The sequence below is a fragment of the Musca domestica genome, unplaced genomic scaffold (genome assembly GCF_030504385.1).
Source record: "Musca domestica strain aabys unplaced genomic scaffold, Musca_domestica.polishedcontigs.V.1.1 143, whole genome shotgun sequence".
NCBI lineage: Eukaryota > Metazoa > Arthropoda > Insecta > Diptera > Muscidae > Musca > Musca domestica.
The window spans coordinates 796644-823429 of NW_026712197.1; the positions used below are offsets into that span (position 1 = coordinate 796644).

At 35.1% G+C, this 26786-nt stretch overlaps 1 protein-coding gene across 1 annotated transcript in view; it reads right to left on the bottom strand.

Moving 5' to 3' along the window:
• Positions 1-20778, bottom strand: part of LOC101898609 (stAR-related lipid transfer protein 13) — a 277625-nt gene extending 256847 nt beyond the window's left edge. Inside the window, exon 1 of the mRNA XM_059119355.1 lies at positions 20728-20778. The gene's annotated coding sequence lies outside the window, so the exon portion shown is untranslated. The remainder of the gene's footprint in view (positions 1-20727) is intronic.
• Positions 20779-26786: the final 6008 nt, after the last annotated feature.

Here is a 26786-nt window from a genome sequence, read left to right on the forward strand (position 1 = left end):
GACTTTTGTCACTTTCTAGGACTTACAGTAGAATTTTTTGACAAAAAAAATATTTTGACTTGCTACGTTGCCATTTTAAAGGATTTTTAAGCAATATTTTGAAAAAAAGGACCAAAAGGACCTATATCCTAGGATGTGTGAAGGTTAAAATTACAGACCAACATATTTCTCGTGTTTTTATCTGAAATATTGCCGAAGACACTATATACCTAAAATGCCTAGATTTCGAGAAATCTTAATCTGAAAATTTCTTGAAGTGTGGAAAAGGAGTTAACTTGCTCTCTCAATTTCGGTTATTTTTCGCTGCAAACTTTCAAAACGCCGATGCAGGTGACTTCTTTCTTTAGTCATAATTTTACAATCCGCTGTTTTTTCCCGTAATTATTGAAAAAATTGAATTTTGTCGAAAATTGTTTGTTTTTTTATTTTTAAATTTGTTCAAGTCCAGCAAATATTATGGATTTTTAAAATAAAAATTTTCTTAACTATTTCAAATAAATACTTGTAAATAAGTGTTTATATCTTGGATTTTTTGCTATATAAAAAACGGATTGAGGATGTATAAATGTCGTGGAAAAAAAAATGTAAACCTACCAATGTGTCTGATTTTTTTTTCAAAAATACTTTTTGAAGCAAAATTTTGCAATATTTTATAAATACAAAATGTCTTGTCTTAATATCATATGGCAAGAATAGCAGCGAATGCGATACCCTTGGCTGGACATTGTTGCAATTTGAGTGCGAAGAATTTTTCTGAGACGCCAGTTGGTCTGTACGCCAGCACAGCACTTTTGGGCAAGAAATATGCGGTGCACATAAATGACCACACCTTGAAATTCCAAATTAAAAAATGCAGCAGCAAATTATGAATGCAATTCCATATTCCATGCCGACATTCTTTTTGTCAGCGATGAAGTTTCAAGTTTTGAAGGCAAGTAAAAATTGGCCAATATGCACATGAACAATCATGTTATGGATTGGTAATTAGGATCGATTTACAAAGGCTAGGTTTCCTTGAAATTGACAAGCAACGAAAAAAAAAACGAAAAGGGGGGAAATTGGTACATTTTTTTTTTTAACAAAAAAAATGTTTGGCATCCTTTTCTCAATTATCGCGGGAGACTGCAAGGCCATGCTCCCTTTTATTTTCACGGGCACTTACAAAGAGATAATTCATAATTTACAAGGCGCTATTTTGCTGGGCTATTTAATTTTTTATTATTATTACCCGCACTAATGGCTTAACAACCTTAGACTTCGCCCATGGCAGAAAGGGCCTCTTACCTAGATCTCTAGTATGTTGTGAAATGTATATTTCTCATTAATTTTTTGCCACTTTTGGTTCGAAATTTATGTGGTTATAAAATGCATGTTAACTAACCATAACAATGTTTAAATTTAGACGGTCACGCATCCTCTCAAGGAGAAACGCAAACGCAAGGATATGACCAGTCATGGTGCATGCGTATGGCCATGGCTGATAAGTATCTAGGCTGGTGTCATAATTTAAGACATTGTGGCAGGTTCATAATAAAAAGGAAACAAAAAACACCAGCCGAGTTCCTGGAGGGGTCCAGAGGGGTATTTTATTACCAAGTCTGGGCCATAATTCTTAGATAAAAATTGGAAAAACATGGAAAATGGTGCTGGGATATATTTTTTCCAAAAGATATCAAGTTAGTTTTATCATTTAAACTAAACAAAGGATGTGTTTATCTAGCCAAGAATATCCTGTGACCACCTTGTAGTTCAGTTAAATCCAACACTGCACTCCACTTCATTATGACTTTGGCAACAAAACGAAGTTGTTCTTAAATTACTTTATTAGTGTAAGGACCGCGTTTACCTACTCTGGAGATTCTTTCAAAATATAAGCCAAACCTCCTGGGCAATACCAGATGCAGTCTATGCCCTGTGGTTGGGGCAACATAACACCAAATGGCCATAACATTGCCACCATCACCAGCCTAACCACCAACCAACCACCAGTCGGCAACACCGGACAAGAGGTGTCATAAAAATCAATGATTTTATTGAGAGATTATGAAGGTGCTCAAACCAAAACAAAAGAAGTTAAAAGCCATTCAGCCAAACCAGCCACAAAACTTATTGCTGTCCTTTGCCTAGACAAGGCAATCAGAAAAAAAACCGACTTCCAACAGCGTTCCACTCAGCCATCAGCCGTAAAGACCTTTAAAGGACAAACCAATAGCCCGACACTGGGCGTCTGTCCTCAGCAGAGCAATGCTAGTTTTGTTTTCGTTGTTTTTTGTTTTTTCTTCTTCTCCTCCGGACCATAAACTTAAGTTGTATCTCTAATGAAATCTACATGGTTTGGTGCTTTAACAAGCATTTTCCTTGTCTACTCATGTCTTGTGAATTAAAATCTATCTGCAACAAACATCCAGCTAAGCAGCCAGCCAAGAATTTGAGGGAAACAAAATCTCCATAAAGATCAAGAAGAGAGCAGTGCAGTGCAGAGCAGCTAAACCAATCGCAATCCTTAAACACTTTGCCAAACTCTAGCCACCGCCGGCCAGCCATGTGGGGAGGGGGTCTCCCCAAAAGTAGCTCAACATAAGAATTGCATATCGCCGTCGTCCTCGTCGGTCGCCGCCGCCGCCGCATTAAGAGATAGTTGATAGTTTTCGGTGTAAGCAAACCAACATGATGTCGCTGAAAATGTTGTTGATTTTAATGCTAATGTTTGCATTTGGCAAATGCTTTTGTGGCTGGGCAATAAAGGCACAGTGGGGGAGAAAATTTAAAAAAAAAAATTAATAAAATAAACGTGGATTTTTCAAAGAATTTTTGGAGACACTTCAAGGCCACCAAAAGTGGATTTTTTAAAGAATTTTTTGGAGACTCTCAAGTGTGTCCTTTTTTAAAATTTTTTAGGGCCTTCAAACGTGTATTTTTTAAAGAATTTTTGTATGCCGTCAAATACGGAATTTTCAAATGTGGATATTTTTCAATAATTTTTAGAGATACTACAAGGCCATCAGATGTGTATTTTTCAATTTGTAACACTCCAAACATTGATTTATAAAGAATTATTAGAAACATTCCAAAGTTTCCAAACGTGGATACACTTCAAGTTACTTAAACTTGAATTTTTTAATAAATTTTTGGAGCACATTTAAGGCCTTTAAACGTGAATTGTTTAAAGAATCTTTAAAAATTCTCAGAGATGTGGATTTTTTAAGAATTCCTGGAGACGTGGATTTTTTTAAGAATTCTTGGAGACGTGGATTTTTTTAAGAATTCTTGGAGACGTGGATTTTTTTAAGAATTCTTGGAGACGTGGATTTTTTTAAGAATTCTTGGAGACGTGGATTTTTTTAAGAATTCTTGGAGACGTGGATTTTTCTAAGAATTCTTGGAGACGTGGATTTTTTTAAGAACTCTTGGAGACGTGGATTTTTTTAAGAGTTCTAGGAGACGTGGATTTTTTTTAAGAATTCTTGGAGATGTGAATTTTTTTAAGAATTCTTGGAGACGTGGATTTTTTTAAAGAATTCTTGGAGACATGGATTTTTTTTAAGAATTCTTGGAGACGTAGATTTTTCTTAAGAATTCTTGGAGACGTAGATTTTTTAAGAATTCTTGGAGACGTAGATTTTTCTTAAGAATTCTTGGAGACGTGGATTTTTTTAAAAAAATTCTTGGAGACGTGGATTTCTTTAAGAATTCTTGGAGATAATCTAAGGCATCTAAACTTGGATTTTTTAATGCAATTTTTTGGAGACATTTGTTTTTAAAGAACTTTTGGAGGCTCTCCAAGGCCCTCAAATGTGGATATTATAATGCATTTTTGGAGGCTATCCAAGGCCCTCAAATGTGGATATTATAATGAATTTTTGGAGGCCCTCAAACTTGGATTTTTTTAAAGAAAATAGATTTTAAAAAGTCCTCAACGGTGGATTTTGTAAAGCATTTTTGTAGGCCCTCGAAGCATTCTAGATTCATTAAAGTATTATTTGAGACTCCCAACCTGGATTCTTTAAAGAATTTCGGAAGTCTTACTGGATTCTGGATAGATTTTTTAGCTTGAATATCGTGGACCCTGATACCAGGATATTTGATCCGAAATTCCGGGTCTGAAATCCGGGTTAGGACAGGATTTACAGAGCCGATATGGATGAAATAGATATCATTTGAAAGCTAATGAATAAATGTTTTTTTTTTAAGATTTTTTCGAGGCATTCTAACTTGTTTAAAGAATTATTGGAGACAGGTTTCTTTTAAGAATTATTTGAGTCTCTCAACATTGATTCGTTAAAAAATTTTGGAAGTCTTTGTGGATTCTTTCAGGATTTACAGAGCCGATATGGATATGGACCCGGATTTTTTCCCCAAAAGACGAGAAATTCGGAAGTGTACGAAATATAACCCTTCCCAAATATGTCTTTCCTGGATCAAGATTCGATCGACTCGATTCTGTTCATATCATGTTGGATAGGCATTTTTATTAGCTTTCATATGATATCTATATTATGCATGTCTGTTTGGTAGATGCGGGTCTAACCCGGGTCTTGCACTAGGACTTTTGGGTCAAATATCCGTGTTCGTTCACAAAGAAAAAAATATTTTCTCGGAATCTGGGTACAAATATTTACCTCTGGAAAAATATCAATTTTTTCGATTTTTTTCAAGAATTTTTGGAGACTCCCTAAGACATAAAATCATTAATTTAAAAAATGAGACGCCATTAGACGAGGATCTAAAAAAGTAGGCCCTCCAAAACCAGAATCGGCGGGTTGTCCAAGAAGGAAACCCTTTACAAAATTTTTAAAGTCAGCAGTAAGTGGTTTTTTAAAGAATTTCTCGATTAGTGCCCAAAACTTAGTTTTTTGAAAGAATTGTTGGAGACTCCCTGAAACCGACAAAGCGAGGATGATTTAAAGAATTTCCAACCACGCTCGAAAGCCCAAAAAGCAGATATTTTAAAGATATTGTAAACATTCCTTGACGGACTTCAAACATGGTTGCCACAGTTCAACTGTTCTCAAGGGTGGATAATTATTTCCTCAAGTCCCAACCATTTTTTTTTTGGATTTTGATGAAATACTCTTGAACGTGTTGTTCAAAATTCTTTTCGTTTTTTATTGAAATTTTCTACCTGGTATCTTAATGTCTGCTAATCTCCCTAATTTCGGATCATAGCGACTACACGATCCCTATGTAAATTGGGGATCGTCCCACGGTCTATTAGGATCAAGGAGGACTCGTTTTGGGAAAATTCGAAACTATTAGTTGTTGTATTAGCATTTTTGCAGGGATAACAATTCTTTGCAACCAAACCCAAGACTCATTTTTTTTATTTATTTTGTATTTATTTATTATTATATTTATTCTTATTTATTTATTATTTATTTTTATTTATTTATTTTTTTAAATGCCATGGAATTTTGTTACTCCATATTAATTTCCTGAATTCTCTTATGCTAATTCCCCAACAATTTCCTCCCACTGTTCATTATTGAATGTTAGTCATGCTGTGTTTTCCATGCTCTTGGACCAAAGCGATGATATTGCTACTTAAGCGGTTGATCGCTGATGTTGTTGTTGTTATTGGTGGTGCTGTGCAAAACGGGCGGTGTTGCTTGCTCGCTGAGATGTCGCATGCTGTTGTTATTCTTGTTAAAAGAAATGAAAATAAGATCTTCCACGAGATGACGATGTAGCTGATGAGGAGGATGATGCTGGTGGTAGTGATGACGATCAAGAAACATTTTTATTTCAATTGCAATTGCAATTCAGCTAATGCTGGAGGTTTTTCTTGTCGTCGTCATTTTGTTTACTTTAAGTGGTAAACAGGAAAGAGAGAGAGAGAGAAAGAGGCGGAGGACACATTCCAAGGAGGGGGACCAATGGTGGCCATTGAAGTCAGTGTCTTGTTAGCACAAATATAAACTTGTAAATATGATGCCCATAGAAATCTAAGAAATGTTAACAGGGGCGCGAGCGTGTTCCGGTGTCTTCCAACATTGCCTGACTTTTGGACTATGGCGATGTTGTATCACTCCTCCTCCTCCTCATTGGTCTAGCTGCATTATTTGAGAAATAATGTTAAGTGATGATGAGGTTGTTGTTGTCGTTGTTCATCTGGTTAATTCATAAGATTTATATCTATGATTGTAAAGATGTGTGTGTGTGTGTTTTCAGCCAGTCAATGACTAAGTTCCCGCATTGAATTACAGCTGTTCTCCCATTCTCCGCTTTATTCTTGCTCTTTAATGATCATCTTCATTTGTCTGTGATTATTGTGAGGCATCCAAAAGCCGCTAATGAATACAGAATTGTAGTATTCCAATATAGTTTTTGATCTGTTTTATTTTTCCTCTCTCCATTTGGACCTATCCAACAAACAGACATCAACAACATCTTTGTTGTCTTTCTCCGGCCGTCGTATGCTTTCATTGAATTGCATTCATTGCGCGATGCGCAATTCTATTAAGATTGCTATCTTCTCAAGAAATGTTCCTCCACAGTTGGCTATTTGTATTGTAAGCAAAAATCTCCTACCCTTATTGTGCCTCTCTCCCCGCTCAACATCTTTGCGTAATTGTTTAGTCCAATGAGGATGTAAAGCAAGAGGGAGAATGTCTGCAGTCCTTCCTTCGTTCCTCCATTTTATTTGTTTCGGAAATTGGAACAACAAACAGATTAAACTATTTTTATAGTTTAAACATATGTCCAATTTACAGAGATAAGAATCGAACAAGACGAAGAAGATGATGATGAAAAAAAAAAAAAAAAAATACAAAACAATTATGGGTTTGTTTTGCGCAAATGCATCTCGTGGCTTCAGCTTTGTTTTTTTTTTTGTTGGATGTAAAGGAGGCGTACTTAACAAAGGACAACTGCAAATTATTGTTGTGCATTCTCTTCTTTCTTACTTTTTTATCATTGTCGTCATAGTCATTATCATTATCGTAATCAGCGATAAGTTCAATGTTTTAAGACAATATTGAAAGAACGAGATGATATCATTGCCATGAATGATAGATATATGAGGTTAATTTTTCTTTTGTTGCAAGTTTTTTTTTTTTCTGGAAAGAGATAAAAATCGAAGGAAGAAGTTCGAACAAGGGCATATGATGATTGGCGGAAGTTTTACGGAAAGTGAACTTCCGCAAATCGTAATGCAATTTTTTTAATTTTAAACGAGTGAGCCTCCAATGGACATTAAACGATGGACTTAAAAATCATAAACAAGGCTGGGAAAAATTATGACATCCAATTTCTCTGTTCAAAGCTCGTTCAACGTCTTCATATGAAAGCCCTAGAAACCAGAATCCCAACTCAATCCCCCACACAAATTAAAAATTTAGTTACATTTAAATCAAAAAAAAAGTCTACATACCAACAGCGACTCATCTCACTTTAGATACTAACAGAGACCTCAGTATCAAATTTCCTTTCCGATACCCAACATCCAATATAATACTACTTAATACATTTCGGACAATTTTAGTGCACATTTTGAAAATCACATCCACATCTCAATCCTAGATACCAACAGAGAACTCAATATCAAATTTCAGCTCTATCCCTTTGCCCAATACCAAATTAAGTACCATTTAGTACAATTTAGTACTATGCGTACATAATGGTATACATTTCCAAAACCACCTCCATATCTCAATTCCAACCAACAGAGATCACAATATTAAATTCGAGAAGTCACCCCCCCCCATCCATTCAGCCAATACCAAATTTAGTACCACTTTGTACATTTCGAAGAATTTTTTTACACATTTCCAAAATCACCTACATACCTTAACCAGGATTCGACCTTTCTGGATTCAGGATTCGACCCTTATACATTTAGTCAATACCCAATTTAGTACCACTTAGTAGTTTTCGTACAATAATCATTCACATTTTCAAAACCAGGTCTTCCTCCCAACCACAGATAAAACCAATAAAGAAAGTCCTAAAGTCGGGTGGGGCCGACTTTTTGATACCCTACACCACTTTGCTAATTACGTAGAGCTCCACATAATAATTAAAAGTTTTTATGGGAGAATTCAATTATACACGCCATGTTTATAATTATAATTTCAAGTTCAAAGGACTAAATATGCCGAAGCATTTGTATCTTTTAAATTCGGACTCGTATTGCCCATTTGGTGCAAAATTAATTTGAAATCAGATAAAGATATATACGGGAGCTATATCCAAATCTGAACCGATCTCGATGAAATTTGGCAAAGGTATTTCTGAGCTGCATTTGATATATTTCCCCAAATATTGTCGTTACAGAGTGCATATTACGACTGCGGAGGACAAAAATAACAATTTGGATGAATAATATATATGGGAGCTATAGCTATATCTGAATCGATTTCGATCAAATTTGGCATACTTATTTTCACGCCTAATTTGATATATTTCCCCAAATATTGTCGTTACAGAGTGCATAATACGGCTGCGGAGGACAAAAATAACAAATCGGATGAACAATATATATGGGAGCTATAGCTATATCTGAACCGATCTTCACCACATTTGACGTACTAGCTTCTAGACTCAATTCGGTTGTAAGTGCCAAATTTCATCCCATTTGGGCAAATATTAGACGTTTGGTGCACAATAAAATGTAAAACGGACGAAGTTATATATGGGAGATATATCCAAATCTGAACCGATCTCGATAAAATTTAGTAAATGTATTTCCGAGCTGCAAATGACATATTTGCCCAAATATTGTCGTTACAGAGTGCATATTACGGCTGCGGAGGACAAAAATAACAAATCGGATGAACAATATATATGGGAGCTATAACTATATCTGAACCGATTTCGATCAAATTTGGCATACTTATTTTCAGGCCTAATTCGGTTGTATGTGCAAAATTCCATACTATTTGGGCTGATAGTACACGTTTGGTGCACAATATAGCTATATCTAAATTTTGACCGATTATCTCCAATTTCAATAGGGTTCGTCCTTGGGCCAAACAAATGATATGTGCAAAATTTCATCTCAATCGGATAATAAATGCGACCTGCATTTTGTTCACAAAAATACATGGACAGACGGACTGACATGCTTAAATCAACTCAGAAAGTGATTCTATGACTTTCCTCAAAAGTAACTATGGGCCTATCTCGCTTCCTTCTCCATGTAACAAATAAATGTACAAAGACATAATACCCTTACCACTATGTGGTGTAGGGTATAAACAGTGATATCTGTATCAAATTTTAGAATTCTACCTCTATCCCTTCATCTAAGACCAAATCTAGTAACAGTTAGTACGTTTCGTACAACATTTCCAAACCACCGTCATCTCTAAATTCCAGACACCAACAGAGACCTCAATATAAATTATGAGAATTCCAGGTCCATCCCTTCACCCAATACCCAATTTAGTACCACTTTGTACTTTTCGTACAAATATAGGACGAATTTCTAAATCACCGCCAAATTTTAAAAACAGACACCCAGAGTGAAATCTATATCAAATAGTACGATTTCATCTCTGTCCCTTCACCTAATACCAAATTTAGTACCATCTAGTACTTTTCGTACCATTATAGTACACAATTCCAAAACAACAATTCCACAGTCACCAACATCTTTATCAAATTTTTGGGATTTCAGCTCTGCGTCAGTCAATACCAAAGTTAGTGCTATTTTGTACTTTTCGTACAATTATAGTACACATTTCCAAAAACAACTCCATAACTCAATTCCAGATACCAACAGTGATCTTTATATTAAATTTCAGTCCCATCCCTTTACCCAATACGAAATTTAGTTCAATTTAGTACGTTTCGTACATCATAGTACATATTTTAATAAGTAAAAAAAAACATTAAGTTCGGCCGGGCCAAACTTTTAATACCCTCCACCTTAGAGTAAAGGAAACATTAGAAGAAATGTGGCAAAAACCGTTAAAATGCCGAATATCGGGAGGTACCGTTATATGGGGGCTATACCAAATCGTGGACCTACACATGCAATGTTTCGCCAAAGGAGCAAGAACCCATTATTACCTACAAATACCAATTTTCAGACAAATCCGTGAAAAAATGTGGCAAAAATTACCGAATATCGGAAGGTACCTTTATATAACTTAGAGGTACCTTTTAAATCGACTTAGAATTTTATGCTGATTATGAATATATATACTTCATGGGGTCTACGACGAATATTTAAGGATGTTACAAACGGAATGACAAAGTTAATATACCCTCCTTTCCAAGGTGGAGGGTATAAAAACACCACCACAAATACACATACAATCATTAATCGGAATATCGAATTTCAGAATTTAATCTGTCTCCCTTCATCCAATACCAAATATAGTACCATTTAGTACTTTTTTTTTGTGTGTCCGACCGACCTTAATACCAATTTCAGATTTCAAGCACAATTTGTTCAACACTAAATCGTACCAAATATGGTACTTTCTCGTACTTTGCGTACACTCGTAGTACACATTTCCAAACCAACTCTTTATCCCTAACCTACCACCAACAAGGACCCCAATACAAAATCTAAGTTTCATCCGTTGTGCAACACTCTAAACCAAACTCTTCAAAATTTAGTACCATTTAGTAGAGCTCGCACACTTAGTACGTGTTTCCAAAACCACTCTCATATATTAAACTTACCTTCCAAATTTGATGTGCATATCAAATTTCAAGTTTCTAGCTCTATCCGTTCACATAATACCAAATGGTACAATTTTAGATGTTTGGTACCATTCAAGAACTTTTCCTAACCTTAAGGTTCGAAATTCCAATCTACTGAAGTAATGCAAAATATAATTTATTTACATGATCTGGTAATGGCTTATTTCGACCATATGGCTCCGAAATATATTTTTGCTGGGTTATCAATACGCCCCTTTGTCTTCATAAGTCATGTTTCTCAATTCATCATTTCAACAAAACATTTTCTTCAAAAATATTTTCACAATATTGTATTAATGTGAGAAAGTCTACGCTTAAACACTTCCACCTCCCCACCCCTGAGGATGGCTAATAACACTTAACTAGCGGATAATTAATGAAGAATGTTGCACCCAAATTACAACATCAGCAGTGGCGGTAGGCTTTTAAAGATGCATCATCATCTGATCAGCAGCAGAAGCAGCAGCAGCAGCAAAAAACAAAAATGTTGGACATGCAACATACATTTGCTGCTGGTGGTTGTAGTGTCGAACCAGTGCTACTGACCACAAGCTTGTTTCTGCATCTGCTGGTGGAATGTCAATATCCCCCCAAAAAAAAAAAAAGAGATGCATGTAAACAAGAGGGGAGGGGGGAATAGCACGAAGATCATCCAGCCGAAAGCTTTTTACAATGCTCATGTTGTCGGGCGAAAAAAAACTGTTAATTTGTTATAATTAAAGATAAACCAACAACAACTGTTCGAATGAAGAATGAAAACAAAAAAATGACAAACTTACAGAACTGAGGACTGAGAAACACCACAATTTCGGCTCCGTTTTGAGTAGCCAATATTTCTCAAAGTCATATATCAATCCATAAAAGCTAATAAAAAATGTTCCTGAGGGAAAACAACAACGGATATTGTTATGGGCGGCTGATGGTGGTAACTGCATTGAGGAAACAACAAACTCCGGCAATATGCTGGTGGTGTTGTTACGCTGCCCCTCCCCGCCCGCCTTTGGTGGTTAGTGCCCGGAATTACGATTCAATTTCATTTGTTGTTGTTATTTCTGTTGTATTGCTTTATTTTTATAGTTGTAATTAAAAATTACTGTGAATGTGGTAACAGCAACAACAACAACAAAAAATGTGTGCCCTGAATGCAAGAGGGAGAAACAGCAATAACGGCAACAAAATTGAAACGAAACATTGGCAAGATGTACAGCAGAGACCGGACCCGCCAGAGAACTGTCGATGACAGCTATAAATTTCATTTAATTGAAGTAAAAGTTGTGAAGTTTTTTTTTGGGATCCCCCCTCCCTCTACCCCACTTGAAATGAAATGTCGTTTTGGGTGGTTAGTGAAAATGAAAGCTTCAGTCATCCATTCAATCCCCATGGAAAAAAATTAAACAAGAAAACAACTTGTTCTTCCTCCACTATGTGCAATGTCCTAAGGCAAAGCAAACATGAAACGTAATTCGTAATGAAAACGAAATGTGGTTCTTAAGCCCGGCTTTTTTTTCGCTCTCATTAAACTGGATGAGCAGAACTTCTTTTCTCTTGCTCTCCCATAAATTTGAGGTTTTTGTTTATTTTCTGATGTTTTGGGTGACAAATTGTTAATCTCCTGGTTTAATGCTTAGCATGATCGTTGGGTATTATTGTGTTTTTGTTTTTTTTTTTTTTTTTTTTTTGTTTGTTTTTTTTTTTCTCTTTTCTCGTGAAAGGGAATTTAAATAGATTTTTGTATAACAAAAACGAGAAATTATGAAATGAATGTCCATTGAAAGTGGTTGGGGGAAATTTTAAAAATTCCACTAATCCTTAATATTGAGGATGAAAGCATTCTGCGTACTTGAATATTGTTTTTTTTTTTTACTTTCTTTATGTCCCCCCGTGGCGTAGTAAAGAGGTTGCCCTGGGTACGAAAGTACTAAAATGTATTAAAAATTAAATACTTTGTATTGGACCAACGGAATGAGCTAGAGTTCTGAAACTTGGAATGACAGTCACTGATGGAGTGCAGGATATATCCACCAAATCGTTTTTGCAAATTCGAATTTTAAAGTTGTGTAAAGTTCTAAAATGGTACTAAACTTTTAAAATAGAGATAACAACTTGAAATTTGGTATGAGAATCAGGTGATGGTGTGGGCCGCCATAAGAGCCAATGTTCGCTCTCCGCTCGTATCAATCGACCGTGGCATCAGAATAAATGCCAAATATTATGGCGAAAATATTCTGGAGGGTATATTAAAGCCTTGGGCACGCACACATTTTGGACATTCCAAGTTGATGTTATTTCTCACATTTTTTGCTTTCATTCAATAAAATTAAAAAAAAAATAAAATAAAAATTATGGCGTTTGACTTCGTTGCAGTTTTTTGTCTCACCCTGTACAATGGGCTGAAGTTGGAATTTTTAAATTTTGTATTTTTTGCTTTCATTCAATAAAATTAAAAAAAAAAATAAATAAAAATTATGGCGTTTGACTTTGTTGCAGTTTTTTGTCTCACCCTGTACAAAAGGTCCGTGTTAGATTTATGATTAAGAGGTGATTTTGGAAATACGTACTACAAGTACACGAAAAGTACTAAATAATACTTTATGTGGTACAATTTGTTTGAAAATTGAAATTTGGTCTTAAGGTTGCTACTCATGTGTAACCATGTGGAGGTGCTTTTGAAAAAATGTACCATAATTGTACGAAAAGTACTAAGTGGTACTAAATTGGGTAATGAGTGGAGGGATAAAGCTTCCGTCCCGAAATATTGATATCGATACCACAGTTGGTGTCTGTCGTTGAGAGAAGGAGCTGGTTTTAAAAATGTGTACCATTGTTGTACGAAAAGTACTAAATAGTAGTAAATTTGGTATTGGGGGAGGAAATAGAGCTGAAATCCCGAAATTTTGACATTGAGATCTCTATTGGAGTCTGTGGTTAAGATATATAGATTGTTTTGGAAATGTGTACTATAAATGCTACTCATTTTGGTATTGGATCAAGGAATAGAAATGAAATCCTGAAATACGATGAAAAATGTCACTGTTGGCGTCTGTGGTTAAGATATGTAGGTGTTTTCGGATGTGTCTACTATAATTTTACGTAAAGAACTGATTGGTACTAAATTTGGTAATGGGTGTTGCGATAGTGATGGAATTCTGAAATCTGATATTCCGATTACTGATGGTATTCAGATATGGCAGTGGTTTGTACGAAAAGTACTAAACGGTACTAAATTTGGTATTGGATGAAAGGATGGGACTGGTATCCTCAAATTTGATACTAAGGTATGTGTTGGTATTTGAAAGTCAGATGTTGAGGTTGCTGGAAAATGTATGCTATTATTGTACGAAAAATCCTGAATCGTACAATATTTGGTATGGGTGATGGGTACATATTAAATTCTGAAATTTGAGATTGGGGATTTGGCGGGTGAAAGGATGGGGCTGTACAATTAGTACAAAATTTTGGTAGTGAGTGAAGGAATAGGACTGGAATTCTCAAATTTGATTTCGAGGTCTCTGTTGATATCTGGGATTGAGATATGGAGGTGGTTTTAAAAATGTGTACTATAATTGTACAAGAAGTGCTAAATGGGGAAATTTGCTATGGATGTCACTGTTGGAGCTGGTTCTGGATATGCGCACTAAAATTTTACAAAAAGTACTAAATAGTACTAAATATCGTATCGTTTGAAGAAATAGGACCGGATTCCCCATATTTCATATTGAGGTCACTGTTGGTATCTGGCTTAGTGATAAACTGCTGGTTTCGCAAATGTGTACTAAAGTTCTACGAAAAGTACTTAATGGTACTAAATTTGGTATTAGATGAGAGAATAGAGCAGAAATTCTGAAATTTTATATAGATGCCCTTGTTGGTGTCTGTGGCTAAGCTATGGAGGTGGTTTTGGAAACGTGTACTATGAACGCACAAAAAGTTCTTAATGGTACTATTTTTGAATTGGGTAAAGGGGTAGAGACAAAATTCTGAAACTTTATATGCCGACATTTTGTATTGAGATCACCACCAAAATTTTACGTTGGCGGTATCTGAAATTGAGATATGGAAGTGGGCTTGGAAATGTGTACTGTAACGGTATGAAAAGTACTAAATAGTACTAAATTCGGTATTAGGTAAGGGGATTTAGCTTAAATCGGAAAACTTGACTTTTTAGAAATATTCTTTATTTCCTGCACCTTTAGAATAAGGATGTCGTTATTTGGCTTCAAAAAAAAAAGACCGGAAGAAAATAATTAATTTTCGTGAATAAATTTCGTGAATAATAAATAATTAATTTTTCGTGAAAAACATAAAAATAAATTTAAAAAAATTTAAAAAATTATAATAATAATATATATATATACATATATAATATACATATATTATTATTATAATTTTTTAAATTTTTTTAATTTATTTTTATGTTTTTTTCTTTTTTTAAATAAAAAGAAACTTTGTTTGAGTAAACCAATAATTAGGGACCAATTTCTTATTTGTTTTAATATTATTTTTTCTTAGAATTTAATTCATATTTTTGAAAATATTCTTTATTTCTTTCACCTTGAATGAATGAGGAAGCCGTTATTATGCTTCTCAAAAAATACAAAAAAAACCTGAAGAAAATAAAAATTAATTTTTCAGCAAAGAAACAGAATAACGTGCAATCACTTTTTGTCTTGGCATTTTGGCACACAATCGTTGGAGTTTCTGTCGCTTGCCTACTAACATGCCGCCGCCATGCCAATGAGTAGCACTGAAATTTGGTTGCATTAACCCACTTCCCACTTTCTGTGTCGGTTGTTTTTTGTGAGGTGGCGGCAGTCGTCATTGTAATTTTTATTTTTCACATTGTTTTTGGTGGTGGTGTTGAGCGTTTTTTTTTTCTTGAGAGAGTAAAGTGTTTGCGTGCTTATGGATTATTGATCGCGCCACGTGATGCCGCCACTGTGTCGAAAAAAAAAATAACAGCAAACGAAGAAAAACGTTGGCAACTCAAACAATCGACAAACAATCTACGAATTGTTGCTGCTGCTGCTGGAAAAAAGGTGAACGCATGCAAAACAATGACAATGCGAATAACCATGGCTTAGACATGGTGGCAACAATGCAATTCACAGTAACGCCAACAACATTGCAAATATTGCCAAGACAACAAACAACAGCGACGAGAACACTCCAACAACCAACCATCCGAAAAAAGAAGGTAAACAAAGACCCAAAAAATTGCCACCAGCAACAAATGATGTTTGCAACTGTCTGTCGATCGGTTGGCATTGTTGCAACATTAAGTACCATGGCTCGATGGCTGTTTACTTTTCAAGTCAGTTGCATTAACTACTGACACACCTTTTACCAAAAAATAAAAACTGAAAAAAGAAACGGTTTTTTTTTTTGGTGCTTCGCCCATAACACAAAGCCCAGTCAAATAGCGAAACACCACCATCATCAAACCTAACAAACCAATCCATTTTTATGGATTCATTCAAATATAATTTTCGCTCTTTTCCGAGGGGAGATTTGGGGGATGGGGGCGAGAGGATTTGAAATAGTCAGCCATTCAGCCAGCATTCACTTCTTTCTTTCGTTCCGTTGTGGCCTTTGATTGTTTTGGCCAACTAGGCGTTTGCCGTTTGTTTGTCTAACTGTTTGGTTGGTGTCTTTCATTTCAGAAAAAACATCCGTCGTCCACCGTTTGCCATTTGTCTTGGCTGGGGTTTTATGGTCATGTGGTAGCCAGAGCCAGATCAAGCCTTGCCTTCCCTAACTTCGTTTTGTATTGCCTCTCACTTCTCTCCCCGCCCCTCGCCTTTCTGTCATTTTTCTTGGTTGATTATTTCACCAATTGGCAAAACAAGTTAAAGAAGTCAAGTAATCAAACATTTCAATAAACAATTACTGTGCCAGTCAGTGCACCAACATCATCTGCAGAAGCCCAAGCAATGGTCCTGGCACAACACCAGGTTTAACACAATTGCCAAAAACTACAACAACAACAGCAAAAATGATATGGCCAACCCAAGTTAAAAAAGAAAAGTCGATTTGAAAAAAAAAAAAACAACATAACGAACCGTCAAATGTTCGTCATATTGCTTATCCATGATTAACAAGCGGAGAACAGAAACCCATAGCTTGGAGTTGTTTTCTTTTTTATTGTAATAATCAAGTGTTTAGAAATTGTCCTAAAGGCCTGAACATTTTTCTCTGGAAAAAAATGTTAATTTGAGAATTATTATTTAAAAAAAAAATAAATACAGACTACACGGTGCCACAAAAATTTATTAACATTTTTTCAATAATTAAGGGGAAAATCAAGCAAATTATGAATGTAGAGTCAATAAAAAGAAAACTCGTGTTTCGGCGTTTTGAATGTTTGGGGCTAAGCCACCCCGGCCCTTCCACCATTTTGGAAATTTTCGAATTAAGATTCCTCGGAATCCATGCATAGTGTCTTCGGCAATATTGCAAAATACGAAGAATTTTATAAAAACAAAAATAAAGGGATTAAGACTGACCTTTTTGCAACAACGAAATACCATTGGGTCCCAAACGAAGGGATATTTTGGTAGAGAACATTAACCCCCAAATGAGCCAATAAAGGGGTTTTATTGGTCCTTTTCAACATATGGTTAACATTTTCAGCATGTCCAAATGTTCCACAAAATAATTTGTGATACAATTCTGCTATAGCTCCCAAAGGAGGTCAAGGACCTAACTCTTACCAAAACGCCAGGAATTTATATACATTCAAATCACATTTTTGGGTTGAAGTCGTACTTTTTGGGGGTACCTGTTAAAATCTCCATCAAAGCTCCATTTTAGAAAGAGGACATCAAAGACCAAAAACAAAAAATATTCCTCATCAAATTTTATCATAGATCTCCGAAGAAAATAATTCTGTATTTCCACTCTATATCAAAATATTTTAAAATTATTACCAAAAAAAAAAATATTCCTTTTTTTGATAATTTTTCCCCCAAACTTTTTTCGATCGGATGCCTGGAAGTAACGAAAAAATAAATATTCTACACAAAATTTCACTACAAATTTCAGAATAACCTATACAGGGTGAGACCAAATAAAAACTGCAATTTTAACATTTTATTGGATGAAAGCAAAAAATTTCGGAAATAGCATTAAATTTTAGAATAAGATTTGTTCGAATTGGTGCCAAAGGTACGAATTATGGCCCGAATGTTGCTCTGCGGTATTTTGACCCATTCCCGGCAAAGCGCTTGCTTGAGGTGATCGACACTTTGGTATTTATTAGTGCCAACCTTGCTTTCCAAAATACTTCAGACACAATAGTCCAACGGATTGGTATCCGGAGATTTTGGTGGCCATTGTGCGCTGAAAATGGAGCGAGGAACCTCATTTTGTAACCATTCTTTGGTGACGCGTGCTGAGTGCGATGTTGCTGTGTCCTGTTGGAATGTCCAAGGTCTGCGGCCAAAATGTTTGCGTATCCAAGGCTTAAATACACCCTCCAGAATATTTTCGCGATAATATTCGGCATTTATTCCGAGGCCACGGTCGATTAATACGAGCGGAGAGCGACCATCGGCTGTTGTGGAGGCCCAGACCATTACCATGGCCGGCGCTTGAGCTCTGGTGGCCAACCGAAAGTGCACATTTTCAGCTGACCTCTTTGGCAAGTAAACACGATCATTTTGTTTGTTTACAAACTGCTGTACAACGAAGGGTTTCTCATCGGCGAAAACCAAATTGAGTAGTTCACCACTTTCGGCCAAGCGAACCAATTCTTTAGCTCTTTTGCTGCTATTTTTTTCTGTTGCGGTGTGAGTTCTTGCACTTTTTGGAATTTCAATGGCTTTACCGCGATCTCATTTTTCAATATTTGCCGAATCTAATATTGCGATATGTTCAGCTCACGAGCCATTTTTCGGCCACTGCGACGCGAGTTTCGATCAAGTTGCTTCTTTACTTTTCGAACCATTTCTGCTGATGTTGCTGTTTTCTTCCGTCCACTTCCTTGATGTTGGGCTACGCTCCGCTAGTGTCAATGGTACGAGACACAAAAGATTTATTCACATTTAAATGCTGGACTGCTAACGATAGCCACTTGTGGTTTTCCAGCCAAGTCTAAAGAAATCACACCACCACGCTTAAATTCCATCACGAATAACTTTTTTTCTGGAAAATTCTCACCAAAATGCTTTTGTACGTTTGTAAACAATGTAATGAGCTGTCACTGGAATAATTTTAACAGCTGCAGGACGAGTGGCTTAGAAATGACAGCAGTCTGAAGTTGGTTGCAGTTTTTTCCTCTCATCCGGTATGGTTTATTCTGAGATTAATAATGAAATTTTGTGTAGAATATTTCTTCTTTGGAAGCGTTCTACCTAAAATGAAATTTTATGAAACTTTCAGACTACAATTCGAAAAAAGCCCGAGGAAAATTGATCAAAAAAGCAGGGAAGATTATTATTATTATTTTATTTATTAATTTTTTTTTGAATTTGTGATGATAATATTTTTTTTATATAGAGTAAAATAGAGATTTCCTTCCTTTGGCAACTTATGTTAAAATTTGATGAGGAGTATTTTTGTCTTTGGATTCACTTCTCCAAAATGATGCTTTGCTGGAGATTTGTGCACAAATTCACACAAAGTAGGGTTTTAACCCTAAAATGTGCTTTTAATATATATGATTTCCTGGCGTATGGGTAAAATTAAGACTCTTGGCGTCTTCTAGGACCCGTAGTAGAATTTTATGGCAAATAATTTTGTAGGCTATGTTGGCATGTTTGTTAACAATATTTAAAAAACGGACCAAAGAGACCCTTTTGCTGACTCGATTGAAGGTTAAAATGTTCTACGATAATATTATTCATATTTTTATCTGCACTATTGCAGAAGACACCGTATACATAAAATGCAGAGATTTCGAGAAATCTTAATCCGAAAATTTCCAAAATTGTGGAAGAGAGATGAGCTTGCCCCTCCTCTATTTTGGCTATTTTCCTAGGTAAACTTTTAAAAGGCCGATACACGTGTCTTATTTTTTAACTTTACTTTCATAATCTGCAGGATATTCCCCGCAATTATTATAAATTCTTGTTTGCACAATGTAATTAACCAAGCGGTAATTTTTTTTCTTAAATTGGCAAAAAAAGGAAATTTCCCCATAAAAAAGAAAGATCTTCTAAATTTGGGTTAATTTGTAAGGCTTGGGTGAGCATAAGTAATAAAGCATCATTCTCAAATGAAAGTAAGATTTCGGCGAGTTTAGAAAGGTAAGGCTAGCTGGCTGGCTGGTGGCATGACAACATGAGCTCATAAAAACATAGAAAACTATTACCGAGCGGGTATTGAAAGTGATAAGCCAAGATTCAAATATTGGCCACTCCTTTTTCTTTGTCTTTAAATGAAATACTTTTTGAAAGAAGAAAACAGAGAAGCATATCGTTTCTCAAGTCTAATAAAAGAATCATAAAACGTCACACAGCCAGCCTGTCAAGTTCAAAGTCATAAATTCGGTTTTAATTGATTTTTGAGTACTTAACACAAAATGCCAATAAAAATAGGAATATTTCCTTTCTCTCTCCATGTCTTGTTGCCCAAAGAAAATTGAACGAAAAACTTATCAAATGTTTACTTAGACGATTTTTTCTATTTTTTGAAAGGGGCTAGGTGGTTCGAATAATTTTTGTGGCATTTTTGGCCATTGGGTTTTCGACACCAGGCGGTTTATGAAAGAAAGGTTTTCCTTAAAAGTCATATTAAAAACCATAATGTGTGTGTGTTTTTTTGGAGGCGTACTCAGTTGAGATTTTAATGAATTTGAAACAAATAAGAAAAAAATAATTTTGTTGTCCATAATTTCAGGTTGAGATGCCTCACTCAAGTCTAAAAAAGTAACAAAAAACACAAAAGGTGAAACAAAATTATAGGTTTTAAAAATTGATTTTTTTCTTTACTGTTGGTGTTGCTTTGTGGTTCATTAAAAAAAGTGCAGCTGAATTTTTCTTTAATGGCAAAATTATAGTTTTTTCGTCTACAAAATTATTATCTGGTAGCAGGAAAATTATGGTTGGCTCTGATGAAATTATTAGCCAGACTTACCATATAATGCCGTTTTATTAACACAACTGGAAATGATAATCTATAAATAAAAAAAGAGGAAAGAAAAGTAATTAATATAAAGCTTATAAAGATTTGTTTAATTACAAAGCGAAATAACAAAATAAAAAGGAAATATAAATTTATATTTATTGATATTTATAAACAGGGTTATTGATTTAAGATCCGCTTTAAATTTAAATACCGTCATACCACGCTCTCTCCAGGTGGGCTGAGACGTAATGGAAAATATCAAAAAAAAAATAGTTTTGCTATGAATTACCCTACACTGATCTGTGTGAAGACGAGACAAAGAAGCAAGGGAGACAAAATAAAAACAATAAGAGGTAGTATAATATTGTGATATGTTATTTTTTTAAATATTTTCCAGCGAATGGCGTGGGTTTTTTCTAGGACCAGTAAATGCTGAATCTGAGAAAAACTACTGCATACTTTGTGGGTTTTTTACAGATTTTTTTTTGCCAAAAAAAAAAAGAAATTATTGCCGGGAGCTTTCAGCTAAAAACATGTGTATATTTTTAGAAATTTTTGACAAAGACTTAAAACCAAAAAAATTAGATTTTTTGAGAAAACTTTCATAAGAACTTCCAGGCAAATACATTTAGACCAAAGTGGGCTTTTTATACCCTACACCACAAGGTGGTCAGGGTATTATGTCTTGTGTTGATTTATGCATGTCAGTCCGTCTGTCCATCCGTCCGTCTGTCCATGTATTTTTGTGAACAAAATGCAGGTCGCATTTATTATCCGATTGAGATGAAATTTTGCAAACAACATTTGTTTGGCCCAAGGACGAACCCTATTGAAATTGGAGATAATCGGTAAAAATTTAGATATAGCTCCCATATATATCTTCGTCCGATTTGCCTTTTATTGTGCACCAAACGTGTAATTTCAGCCCGAATAGTATGGAATTTTGCACATGCAACCAAATTAGGCCTAAAAATAAGCATGCCAAATTTGATGGAAATCGGTTCAGATATAGCTATAGCTCCTATATATATTGTTCATCCGATTTGTTATTTTTGTCCTCCGCAGCCGTAATATGCACTCTGTAACAACAATATTTGGGGAAATATATCAAATGCAGCTCAGAAAGACCTTTGCTAAATTTTATCGAGATCGGTTCAGATTTGGATATAGCTCCCATATATATCTTCGTCCGATTTGCCTATTATTGTGCACCAAACGTGTAATATCAGCCCGAATAGTATGGAATTTTGCACATGCAACCAAATTAGGCCTAAAAATAAGCATGCCAAATTTGATGGAAATCGGTTCAGATATAGCTATAGCTCCTATATATATTGTTCATCCGATTTGTTATTTTTGTCCTCCGCAGCCGTAATATGCACTCTGTAACAACAATATTTGGGGAAATATATCAAATGCAGCTCAGAAATACCTTTGCCAAATTTTATCGAGATCGGTTCAGATTTGGATATAGCTCCCATATATAACTTCATCCGATTTACTTTTTATTATGCACCAAACGTCTAATATTTGCCCAAATGGGATGGAATTTGGCACATACGACCGAATTGAGTCTAGAAGGTAGTATGCAAAATTTGGTGAAGATCGCTATAGCTCCTATATATATTGTTCATCCGATTTGTTATTTTTGTCCTCCGCAGCCGTAATATGCACTCTGTAACAACAATATTTGGGGAAATATATCAAATGCAGCTCAGAAATACCTTTGCTAAATTTTATCGAGATCGGTTCAGATTTGGATATAGCTCCCATACATAACTTCGTCCGATTTACTTTTTATTGTGCACCAAACGTCTAATATTCGCCCAAATGGGATGGAATTTGGCACATACGACCGAATTGAGTCTGGAAGGTAGTATGCAAAATTTGGTGAAGATCGGTTCAGATATAGCTATAGCTCCCATATATATTGTTCATCCGATTTGTTGTATTTGTTACCCACAGCCGTAATATGCACTCCGTAACAACGATATTCAGGGAAATATATCAAATACAGCTCAGAAATATCTTTGCCAAATTTTATCGAGATCGGTTCAGATTTGGATATAGCTCCCATATATATTTTTATCCGATTTCAAATTAGTTGTGCACCAAAGGGGCAATACAAGTCCGAATTTAAAAGATACAAATGCTTCGGCATATTTTGTCCTTTGAACTTTAAATTATAATTATAATCATAGCGTGTATGATTGAATTCTCCCATAAAAACTTTTACTTGTTATGTGGATCTCAACTAAATTAGCAAAGTGGTGTAGGGTACCATAAAATCGGCCCGCCCGACTTTAGGACTTTCTTTACTGGTTAAGATTTTTTTTTGTCAATGATAAACGAGGATTTTCTCAATATTTTTGAAAAGGTCAAATACAAGAGGATTTTCTCGAATTTGGAATGGACTCTCACACCAATCAACATGGTATTTTTCAGAATTTTTTAACCAGAACTTTTCGAGGATACCCAAAGATATAACTTGATTAGGGCTTTTCCTCAAGAATACTAAGGAGGATATTTAATATTTTATTTCGTAAGGATGCCAGCCAACGAGAGTTTTCCAAATTTTGGTCTCAAGGATGTTACCTCGAACTTTTTGGATTTTCTGGATTTTTAAGAACATTTTTCAAGGATACTAATGTAGAGTTTTTTTTTTTAATTTCTAATCAAAGTTTCTTAAAGATATAATAATTTTTTCTCAAGGATATTTTAGTTGATTTTTTTTTTGTTTCCTTTTTATGGATATTAAGAATATTACTTTGGATTTTTTAGATTTTTTTTAAGTCAATTTTTCTCAAAGATATTCTAGTGAATTTTTACAATTGCCTTTCAAGGATATTAAGAACATTACTGTGGATTTATTAACAATTCTTTCTCAAATAAATTAAGGTCCATTTTTTATATTAACAAGGATTTTGAAAAAAAAATCAAGTATATTAAGGTCATAACTGTTAATTTCAAAGAGAATATTTTAAAAATATAGAATACATTTTTTAAAATGTCTTAATTTCCTTACATTTAAAAAAAATAGTCTGTTTTCTTCCTTCTCTCAAATATTTCCTTATGTTCCAACACACCGCCATTCAAAAGGCCTTTTTCATAATTGCGACCACTGAATCGTATTATACAATCTCCTTTATTTGGTAATACCATTCATAATTGAAGGAAGAAAATGAAAACGAAACGAAAAAAAAAAAAAATATTATCAAACAGAAATATCCCATGTGTTGATACTTCTGGTCATTGGCATTCAAAAAACTGGGAAAATACAAAAAAAAAAAAAAAAAAAAAAACGAACAGTGGCCCTCTCACGGTCCTGGTGGTGGTGATGATGGTGGTCACCTTTTAAAACCGATAAATATTGACTTTGGCAAAAGTTAAAGCCACAAAATTTCCAAACAAAGCGTTTGTTGATGCTGTTGTTGCTCCTACTGCTGCCACCACCACAATGCCCCGGCGCTAAAAGTGACACTTTCAATGGACAAATGCCAAACAAAAATCGCATAATCCGCACGCAAGCGAAACCGTTGAAATGACTAACCGAGAGAGAGAGAGGGAGAGAAAAAAATCAATATTTTTATTTCCTTAAAGAAAAACGTTTTTTTTTTTTTTGTTTGCTGGTTGCACAAACATTTCCTCACCCCCACTTATCACCACTTCCCCTCCTGGCAACCAAAACAATTTACATATCACATGACCAAGTACCAAAACCATTCAACTGAAAAGTGAAAAAGTAAACAAACTTTGGCGTTGAAAATGACTTCCTTTACCTTATTGGGAAGGACAGTAAAAAAAAAAACGAAACAAACCAAATACTAAAGAGGCGAGGGAGGGGTGCGAGGAAAAAAGGTTTTGTTGTGGCGATTTTACCATGTTGGCCAATGTCAGCGGCAATAGCCAACCAGCAGCAGCAACATTGCAATCATGGCAATGGAAATTGAATTGACAAAACAAAGGGTTTCTGTTTTCGTTTGGCAGTTGAGCCCCAATAGGAGAGTGCGAGCCGGAGAAGGGGGAAGAGTTTGCATAGTTATTTGCTGAAATGTTTCCTTGTCCATTGTTTGTCTTAAACGTAAAACATGCGTCGATTTGTCGCTGGCGAATGTCAGCAAATGCGTTGTTGTTTCCCATCAACCACACATCGGAAACAAACGTTTTTTGGTTTCTGGTTAATGGCCGCTACGGGGAGGTAAGACTGGTACCCTAGCTTGTTGTTACAAGTTACAATTCTCGGTTAGAAAATTTAGAAAATATAAAATTCTTCGCAAGGAAATTTAGAGTAATAAAACTTTATCTTTTTAAAAAATAATTTTTGATAATAAAAAACGGAATTTTCAAATAAAAAGTTTTTCATGTTCAGGAAAAAAATACCTTGTTTTATACAGCCAAAAACCTTGTTTTTAATTAGAGAGAATCTTTAAAAACATGAAAGTTTCTTTTATAAAAATGTATTTAAAAAAGGATACTAAAAAAAATCAAATATTTAGATTTTATTATAAACAAGTAAAACAGCTGTAAGTTCGGCCGGCCGAATATTTGAATACCCTCCACCATTTGGAACGAATATGACAATTCTCAAAAACAATAAAATGCGTTAAAAATTCTGTTAAAATCTTAAAAATACCGAATGTAGCTGTTATATTAGGGTCTATACGACGAAAAGGACCTCCATAGGTAACTACGGTGAATAATCTCGCTAAAATTACCAAAATACCGAATATAGGGAGGTACCGTGATATGGACGCTATACGAAACCGTAGACCTAAATAGCCCATTTTCAAAACCAAAAGTCCTGCAGACATAATATACATTCGAGTAAAATGTATATTATGGATAGACGGAAGGACATCGCTAAATCAACATAGAATTTTATGTTGATCAAAAATATATATACATTGTGGGGTCTTAATGTATATTTCGAGGTGTTACAAACGGAATGACAAACTTAATATACCCTCCAAACTTAATATACCTCCATACTATGATGGAGGGTATAAAAATCCCTGGAAGACATATAGACCCAAAAACGAGGGCGTTTTATAAAATGAATACTTAGGACATACAGACCAAAAAAAGTGCATTTAAAAAAAGTAAAAAAACATTAAGTTCGGCCGGGCCAAACTTTTAATACCCTCCACCTTAGGGTAAAAGAAACATTAGAAGAAATGTGGCAAAAACCATTAAAATGCCGAATATTGGGAGGTACCGTTATATGGGGGCTACACCAAAACGTGGACCTATAATTACAATTTTCCGCCACACGAACTAGGAGCCATTATGACCCACAAATACCAATTTTTAGACAAATCAGTGAAAAAATGTGGCAAAAACCATCAAAATACCGAATATCGGGAGGTACCGTTATATGGGGGCTATACCAAATCATGAACCCATACATGCAATGTTTCGCCACCGGAGCTGGAACCCATTATGACCAACAAATACCAATTTTCAGACAAATCCGTGGAAAAATGTGGCAAAAACCATCGAAATACCGAATATCGGGAGGTACCGTTATATGGGGGCTATACCAAATCATGGACCCATACATGCAATGTTTTGCCACCGGAGCTGGAAACCATTATGACCCACAAATACCAATTTTTAGACAAATCCGTGAATGAATGTGGCAAAAAAACTAAAATACCGAATATCGGGAGGTACCTTTATATGGGGGCTATACCACAACGTGGACCTATACATGCAATGTTTTGCCACCGGAGCTGGAACCCGTTATGACCTACAAATACCAATTTCCAGACAAATCCGTGAAAAAATGTCGCATAAATCATTAAAATACCGAATATCGGGAGGTACCTTTATATGGGGACTATACCAGAACGTGGACCGATATATCTCATTTTCAATACCAACCATCCTAGACTCAATGCAAATAGCTCTGCTAAATTTTGGCGCTCTACGTCAGATAATGTGGACTGTATCGTGATTTAAACAGACAGACAGACAGACGGACATCGTTAAATTGACTTAGAATTTTATGCTGATTATGAATATTTATACTTTATGGGGTCTAAGACTAATATTTAAAGATGTTACAA